Source organism: Vombatus ursinus, unplaced genomic scaffold, assembly GCF_900497805.2.
Source record: "Vombatus ursinus unplaced genomic scaffold, bare-nosed wombat genome assembly UNPS02005968.1, whole genome shotgun sequence".
Taxonomy (NCBI): Eukaryota; Metazoa; Chordata; class Mammalia; order Diprotodontia; family Vombatidae; genus Vombatus; species Vombatus ursinus.
Window position 1 is genome coordinate 1,609 of NW_020945746.1, and position 7,913 is coordinate 9,521.

Below are 7,913 nucleotides of genomic sequence, written 5' to 3' on the forward strand. Positions count from 1 at the left end.
TGTTTTAAAAAGCCAAAAAAGAAAACTTGATAAAACTAGAAACAATTCAAAAATAGTAATCTAGTAAAATGTGTCAAAAATTAGCTGAAGTTTATACAAATTCTTTAATAACAGTTTTCCATTTATCCACACCAATACCAGCAAGTTTAAGCCAATAACAATTACTAAAATCTGGTAGCACTAATAATTGATTAAAATGATCTGACTTATATACACATACATACATACATATACATATATAACTTTCACAATTCTCAAATACTGCATAGCTAGGCTGCTTCAACTATGCTATAAAAATTTTAATTTAGTACATGCTTAGAGTAGCTAAATTAAGATTTGAATATTGGAATTCACTAAAAATGAAAAAAGTTACCAGTAACTGCATAATGAATGCTCTACCACATTTTCATAGCACTTTTGACTCCAGAGATCAAAATATTAATTCTGGAAATGTGGTCTTCAGTGTAGATTGCAACAAAATTACCAATTCTAATGTACTTATATTTTATGTAAAACATGTGGATTGTGCACCATGAAAATGTGGCATGTGCTGGCAAAATCTTTGCATTGGCATGTTACAGAGAAGGGACTAAAGAAACTGGAAAAAAGTAAACTTTAATGAGATTCTCCATTTAATGATGAGGCTTCTGTTGTGAGTGAAGATGACCTGGATGTTCCTTTCTTTGTATCACCAGAGCTAAAACCATTCTGACTATGCTGATCTGAAGAAGTAGCATTAGGTGCAGGAGGTGACTTAGTATTCTCCTTAAAGTCTGTAATAGTGACTGTCAGATCTCCAACAATCATTTCCAAATGCTGAGCACTGCTCTGATCTGCATTTTTCGATTGTAGCCTGGTTTTCTTATGACTGTCCTTTTTGCTAGTTTCTTTCTCTCTCACTTTTTCCCTTTTTAAATTTATCTTTTTCCCCCTCTCTTTTCTTTGATTGTCATTGGGGAGGGAAAAACTGCTGGATAACATGCTGTGCAACCACCTGGGAGACAGGTCAAGGATTTCTAGTGAAGGTGCCCTTTCTCACATTGCACATCATTATTTTGAAAGCTCCAGGGCTGTACCAGAAGGTGCAGAAAGTATAATCACAGTATCCCTCATCAGAGGATGTCTTTACTGCAGCTTCAAGTTGGTGGGGCTCTTCTTGTCTCCCAAAACTTGGCTAAAAGTACCTCATCTGTATTTTCAATAATACCCTTTATACCAGGTCAATTAATGTTCCTGAATTTTAAGGAGAAAAAAGTGAGCTGTGTGGGAGGAACAGTGCTGAATGTCTTTTGCAATAAGCAATGGTAAAAGCCCGCGTTTATAGAGAATGATTTTTAATCCATCCTCTTACTGTTACTAAAAGTCTTAGTTTGTTTTTGAAAAAATACAGTCAGATTATAGATAACTAATAAGATCCTCTTACTTAAGCAGTAAACAGATAAATATCTTTTAATTGCCATATAGTGAGCATGGCTGATTGGGTACTTTATTAATTGGATTTCTTAGCAGTATCATTGTAAAAACTTGATCCTACCACCAGATGGCAATATTATTATTCTTGAGTTCTTTTCTTCCAGAAATGGGGGAAAAAAACAAAAAGGACTTTTAATTTGCTTGTTCCCTTTATTAGCTAGTGAATTTCTTAAAGACACTTTTCAACTAATCTAAAACCGTTAAACTGTGAATTTGTTATGTAATTGCAGATGTAGAAGTATTTTGAATCTGAAGAAAATCAGGAAATCTGCATCCTTTTGCTCTGTCCTTCCCTCCCTAAAAGACATTGGATACATATTTGGATTCTTCATTTTTAAAAAATTGAGATATTAATTAAGATTAATGAGAGTAAGTATGGTATATTGGAAAGTACACTGGACTTTGTATTTAGAAGACTTGGGTTCAAATTGTAGCTTGGCAATTTACTAGCTTTGTGACCATGGGTTAAATGACAAACTCTCTCTAATCCCTTCATTTGTAGTAAGGGATTACTATTACAAGCTCTCTCTAATCCCTTCATTTGTAATAAGGGGATAATAATTGAGAACTCTCTCTACCTCCCCCTCAAGGTGCTAGTTGGGAAAGTGATTTGTAAACCATAAAGTACTTTAGAAATGTGTGCTATTATTGTTATTTCCACTTTTGAATTTTTCTAATGCCATTTATCTGTATGTCTCAGGGAAGATTGAAGATTTTTTTAAAAGAGTATCTCACATTTGTGTAAGGCATTATAAAATTGTTTTTTCTTCACACACACACACACACACACACACACACACACACACCTCCCCTAACATACAATGTTGATATAACTCTGGGAAAATAACTTAACCTCTCAATGCCCCTGGCAGTTCTCAAAAACCTGCTTTAGCAGAGGGAGTTTCTTCATCTGAAAGTTCTTATACCAGTGGAATCACAGTCTAGTCTTTATTCCTATTTTCTATTCCCATTTGACCTTAATGAAAGGGGTTTAAATCTAGATTAATTGTTACCTTTTCTCATTATCTGGGCAGCATTCGGATAGATCAACTTATTTGGAAAGTTTCTGTGTATAGTTTCAACACATATATGTGTAGAAAGATCATTGAGATTTGTACTGCCTAGAATCTAACTCAAAAGTTGGGTCTTTTGATTCTGGTAGACATACAAAATAAATTCAAATATATGGTATGAGGGGCTGAGGCCTGATGGTCTTGCATGTCCAACTAGCCCTTTTGTTTTTGCCTCAGACTTATTTGTATGCCAACCAGGGAGCTTCATGGGAGATGAGGGGAACCTTGTCACCCTATCCTGTATGTGACTCCATTTGGTTTTGTTAAGAGAGTACATGAAACAATTTTGGAGGTGCAGCTGAAACCAGGGCTTTAATAGGAGTAAAAGGAATTTTCTAACCCTAGATCAGGTGGTTGTCTGGGTTTAGGGATTGCAAGTTGGCACCAGGAGACAGAGAGACTTGATATATTCACTCCTACCATAGAACAAATTGTTTCTTAACAATTGAAGAATAAGTATTTCAATACTCTAGGGATCTATGATTGTCACTGTATATGCTTTATCTACTAATCCAGGTTGTTAACCTCCCCATATTTTAGTAGATGCTCTTCATGTATTATTGTGGCTGAAAAAAATTCTTTGTTTGGTGACCAATCTTCTGATCTTAGTTAAATCGGTTCTCAGACAAAAGATAAGCAGTCCTTTGCTAGATCTATGCTTGAAGCCTTCTCAGCTTGGAAGAGCCTGACAGAACTTATGTTCCACTGTCGTAGCTTTCAGGGGCCTAGGGTTATTTTTTCCCTGTGATGCATTGGAATAGGTTTTTAATGGAGAATAAGTATAACCAAGTATTGCACGATGATAACTTACACTTAAGTATTCACTTAGGGAACCATGTTACCTGCTTGAGCTACGTCTGGGGAAAGTAGCACTAGCTTATGAATTAAAGTTACAGAGCCACAGAACCATTGAACCATAACATTTTAGAACTAGAAGGAACTTCACAAATGATCTTGTGCTATCCCTTCATTTTATAGATGAGGAAAAGGAGCCCAAAGAGGGGAAAGGTAGCTGATAATAGGAATAGTAGAAAACCTGTGGGCAGAAAGTCAGACACAGAGGCGATTTTGGTTCTAGGAAAAAAAAAAAAGACAGCAAGCTTTAGACAAAACTGTCCAGTACCCTGGATAGCTCCTTAGGTGAGATGTTACTCTGACATTGTCTGCTGAGCTTTTGTCCCCAGCACTCAAGGCTATTTAGTTGGTTCCATTCTTGATAACTGAAGTTATTCAAACAATCTCCTTTCTTTCTACATTTTTTTTTTGGAAATGAGAAATCAAACTCATTCCTATAAGAACTTTCAGTCTGTGCCTTTCTTCTTTTTTTAAATTGTCAGAACTTTTATTGATAGAGAAGAATAATGTGAGGAGTATAGAAAACTGTTACCAAATAATAATTATCCTATACTGATATGACACTTCACCATTCATACAGTCCTTTCCTCAGAAAAATAGTGAGTGGGGCACCACCTACTTCAGACAACTACCTATGATTAGCTACAGTTTACAGTTTAGGAAAACTGAGAAGGGCTAGAAACCAAAGCCAGGTATTCTGAATCCAAGCCCTCTGCTCATCTCATTTTATCACATCACCTCCTTATCTATATTCCACCTATGGTTGTTTGGTTATTGTTGCTTTTGTTACCCTATACACTGGGAGTGGGATAAGATGGCAATCTTCTCCAAGTAATAAACTTTAGTATGACCATGCTGAATAGCATAAGGAGAGGGAGGGGAAGAAGAATTAGCTAAAACAGCTGTGATTTTTTGTCTCATATTAAACATATTTTCACATTAGTCATATTGTAAAGAAGAATTAGGACCAATGGGAGGAACCATGAAAAAGAAAAGAAAAGAAAAGAAAACAACAACAAAAAAAGAGAGCAATTAGTATGCTTCAATCTACATTCAGACTCCATAGTTCTTTCTCTGGATGTGGATAGCATTTTCCATCACGGGTCTTTTGGAGTTGTCTTAGATCCTTATATTGCTGTGAAGAGCTAAGTCTATGATAGTTAGTCATCACACAGTATGGTTGTTACTGTGTACAATGTTCTCCTGGTTCTGCTCATTTCACTCAGCATCAGTTCATGTAAGTCTTTCCAGGTTTTTCAGAAATCCACCTGCTCATCCTTTCTTACAGCACAATAGTGTTCCATTACATTCATATACAACTTGCTCAGCCATTCCCCAATTGATGGGCATCCCCTCAAATTCCAATTCTTGGCCACCACAAAAAGAGTTGCTATAAATATTTTTGTATATGTGGGTCCTTTTCCCATTTTTATGATCTCTTTGGGATACAGACCTAGAAGTGGTATTGCTGGGTCAAAGGGTATGCACAGTATTATAGCCCTTTGGGCATAGTTCCAAATTGCCCTCCAGAATGATTGGGTCAGTTCACAATGCCACCGACAATGCATTAATGTTCTAGTTTTCCCACATCTTCTCCAACATTTATCATTTTCCTGTTTTGTCATGTCAGCCAATCTGATAGGTGTGATGTGGTACCTCAGAGTTGTTTTGATTTGCATTTCTCTAATCAATAGTGATTTAGAACTTTTTTTCATATGACTATAGATAGCTTTAATTTCTTCATCTGAAAATTCAAAGAAGGTCATGTCTTTTGTCTTGATAGGTGACTATTGTTCATGTTTTCTGGAGGCACTCCAGACTGCCAGGTCATGGTAGATTATCTTGCCCTTCCTTTCATCAAAGCACTCACCTGGTTATTTCCCTGGTCTGATAGGAGTGCTTCTAGCAGTGAATATGCTGTTGTTGATGATAGATGGATCTTAGTCAAAAAGGCATATCATGCAAAGGACACTGATTTTGTAATCTGAAATCCTGAATTGGAATCTGGATTCTGTCCCTGCGCAAGTCATTTAACCCCTTTGCAACTCAGTTTCTTAATTTGTAAAGTGGAGATCATAATACTTGTCTTAGCCACCTCATAGGATTGTTGTGAGAAAAGCACCTTATCAATAGTGTGATGTAGTAAAAACAGCACTGTATTTAGAATCAGAAGACATGGTTTTGAATATTGGTTCTGTTAATTACTTCCTTTAAAAATTAAGGTAATAAAAGAGAATACTATGGGTAAGAGTGGTGTAGTGAAATGAACATTAAACTTGGGAACATCTTTCTGGGACTCCATTTCCTCATCTACAAAAGGAGAAGACTGGATTAATTGATCTCTATGGTTCTTTCTGACTCTGAAGCCTATGGTCATAGGATAAAAGATACAGACTAGATATGACCTTAGAGAATTTCTGGTCCAACTCTCATTTTACAGTTGAGGAAACTGAGACCCAGGGAGTGAAATTAACCAAAGTCCTAGGTAGTTAGTGGCAGGGGTGGGATTCTTTGGCCTTAAAACACTATGTAAAAGTGAGCTATTATTATTACTAGTTGAGAGGCAGTGTTGATAATAGAAAATACTGGACAATTCTTTCAAATAATTTATATTTGATCTTGGAAAGCACCAGTAGCTTTATCTTCCTAATTCTGCTTTTCTTTAGCAAGGATGAATTGATTTTAGCATTAGCTAGATTTGACAGCATGCTGGGCAACATATATATAATAGGTTTGGTTGGAAAATTATCTGTTAACTTCTGATCTAGTGCCCTAATTTTGCAGATGAAGAAGCTTAGGTCCAAATTTAAGTGACTTGCCTAAGGTCACCCATGTAGTAAGCATCAGAACTGAGAGCTAATTATATTTGTATTCATACTGAGGACTTGGCTTCCAGGGATTTCACAACACTTCATATAACATCCTTTTAAATCTTTAGTATTTTTGTGAGTCCAGAGTGGAGAGGAACCTGTGGAACTGTGCCTACTATTTCAATGGAGAGACAGAGATATCTAAAGATTTTGTTTTTGCCATTACATGGATAGTCAGTGATCCAGCCTGCCATCTAACTTTCTGTAGTACTTTCCCTCTACTACACTGTGTAATTTCTCTCACTTTTGTGACAAAAGAGTTGGACAAGATAGTCCCTGACCTCACTTCCAAATATGAAAATTTGCAATTCTATGAAAAGCAGATGTCATATATGACAGAGAAACAGTTCTGTCCCGAGAGGCCAGAGGAAGGTCACATCATTCATTAAAGAATGTGTTATTTTTTTCTTCCTTGAAATTTTTTTCTTCCTTTAACACACTGAAAATGGGTTATTTTTTCTTCCCTCCTGTGAAATTTTTTCTTCCTTTTCTCTTTATTCCTTAACAACCGTCTTACATGTGTGAGCATATAGTATGGACAGCTCGCCCTTGGTATTGATGCCTACATTCATTTTCTTCAATGGATATGTTCAATTTAAAAAAAATTCTATTGAAAAATGCTGAAATGTATATGACATTCTTTGTCTACTCATAAACCTGTTCTAGAAATCTAGGCTGGCATTTATAATGACCATTGACAAAGGCTGAAAGGAAGATAGTGAACGTTTTAGATATCTACCCATCTACATGTTCTCATCCTGTGAGAGGCTGTGTCCCTTCTTCTTCAGGAACTCCTCTTCTTCACAAAAATCCTACAATGGGGATCTGCCCAAAATACTGGGAACCTTCCTCTAGATCTCTTGCCATCATGCTTGGATCCTGTAGACTCTTTATTGGTTATTTTTTGTTCTTGTTGCATGACCAGCTCTCCTTTTTTTCCCTAGTTACACATCTCTGATGATATCCTTTATGCTATTTCTCCTGAACTATTTCTTGTTGGTCATGGGCAGTAGACTCATACCCACAATACACTTCTATATGATTCTTTGGATGGCCTGTAACTTTAACTCTTTGAGAATTTCAGTATCCCATGGCTCACATTCATACAACAGAAGAATATTGATGTTAAAAAAGGTGGGCCTTTTCTTGTGAAGAAACATGCTCATTAAAAGCATGATGCATTTTCTCAAAGGCTATTCAGCTCACCCTATTCCTCCTCTTCCGATTGTCCATGTTCCGTGACTATTCATGAGCTATATACTGATGGACTAGCTCTGTTGAAGATATTTCCATAGAGGGCAAATGCCTCCTTCTACAAGAGGCCTTTCCTGAGTCCCTCAGTTGTTAGTGTTTCCATTAATTACTTTGTATATATCTTGTATTTACTTTTCTATGTATAGTGTATTTCCCACAAATAAGCCATTAGGTCAAAAACAATTTGATTTTTATTTTTGTATTCTCTAGTACCTTGCACAGATTCTTAATAAATGCTCATTGAATTGAAAAGAATTGAACCATATAACATGAATTGGACAACAAGCATTTTTTTTTCATTCACAGGAGGTGTTTAGCACAAAGTTTAAAAGGAAGGGAGATTCCCTTTAGATGGTTAGGGTTCCCAGGCATTCCTATTTGTGGATAA

At 36.2% G+C, this 7,913-nt stretch overlaps 1 pseudogene; it reads right to left on the reverse strand.

The window, feature by feature from the left end:
• Positions 1-615: 615 nt before the first annotated feature.
• On the reverse strand, positions 616-7,504 carry LOC114032929 (annotated as a pseudogene).
• Positions 7,505-7,913: the final 409 nt, after the last annotated feature.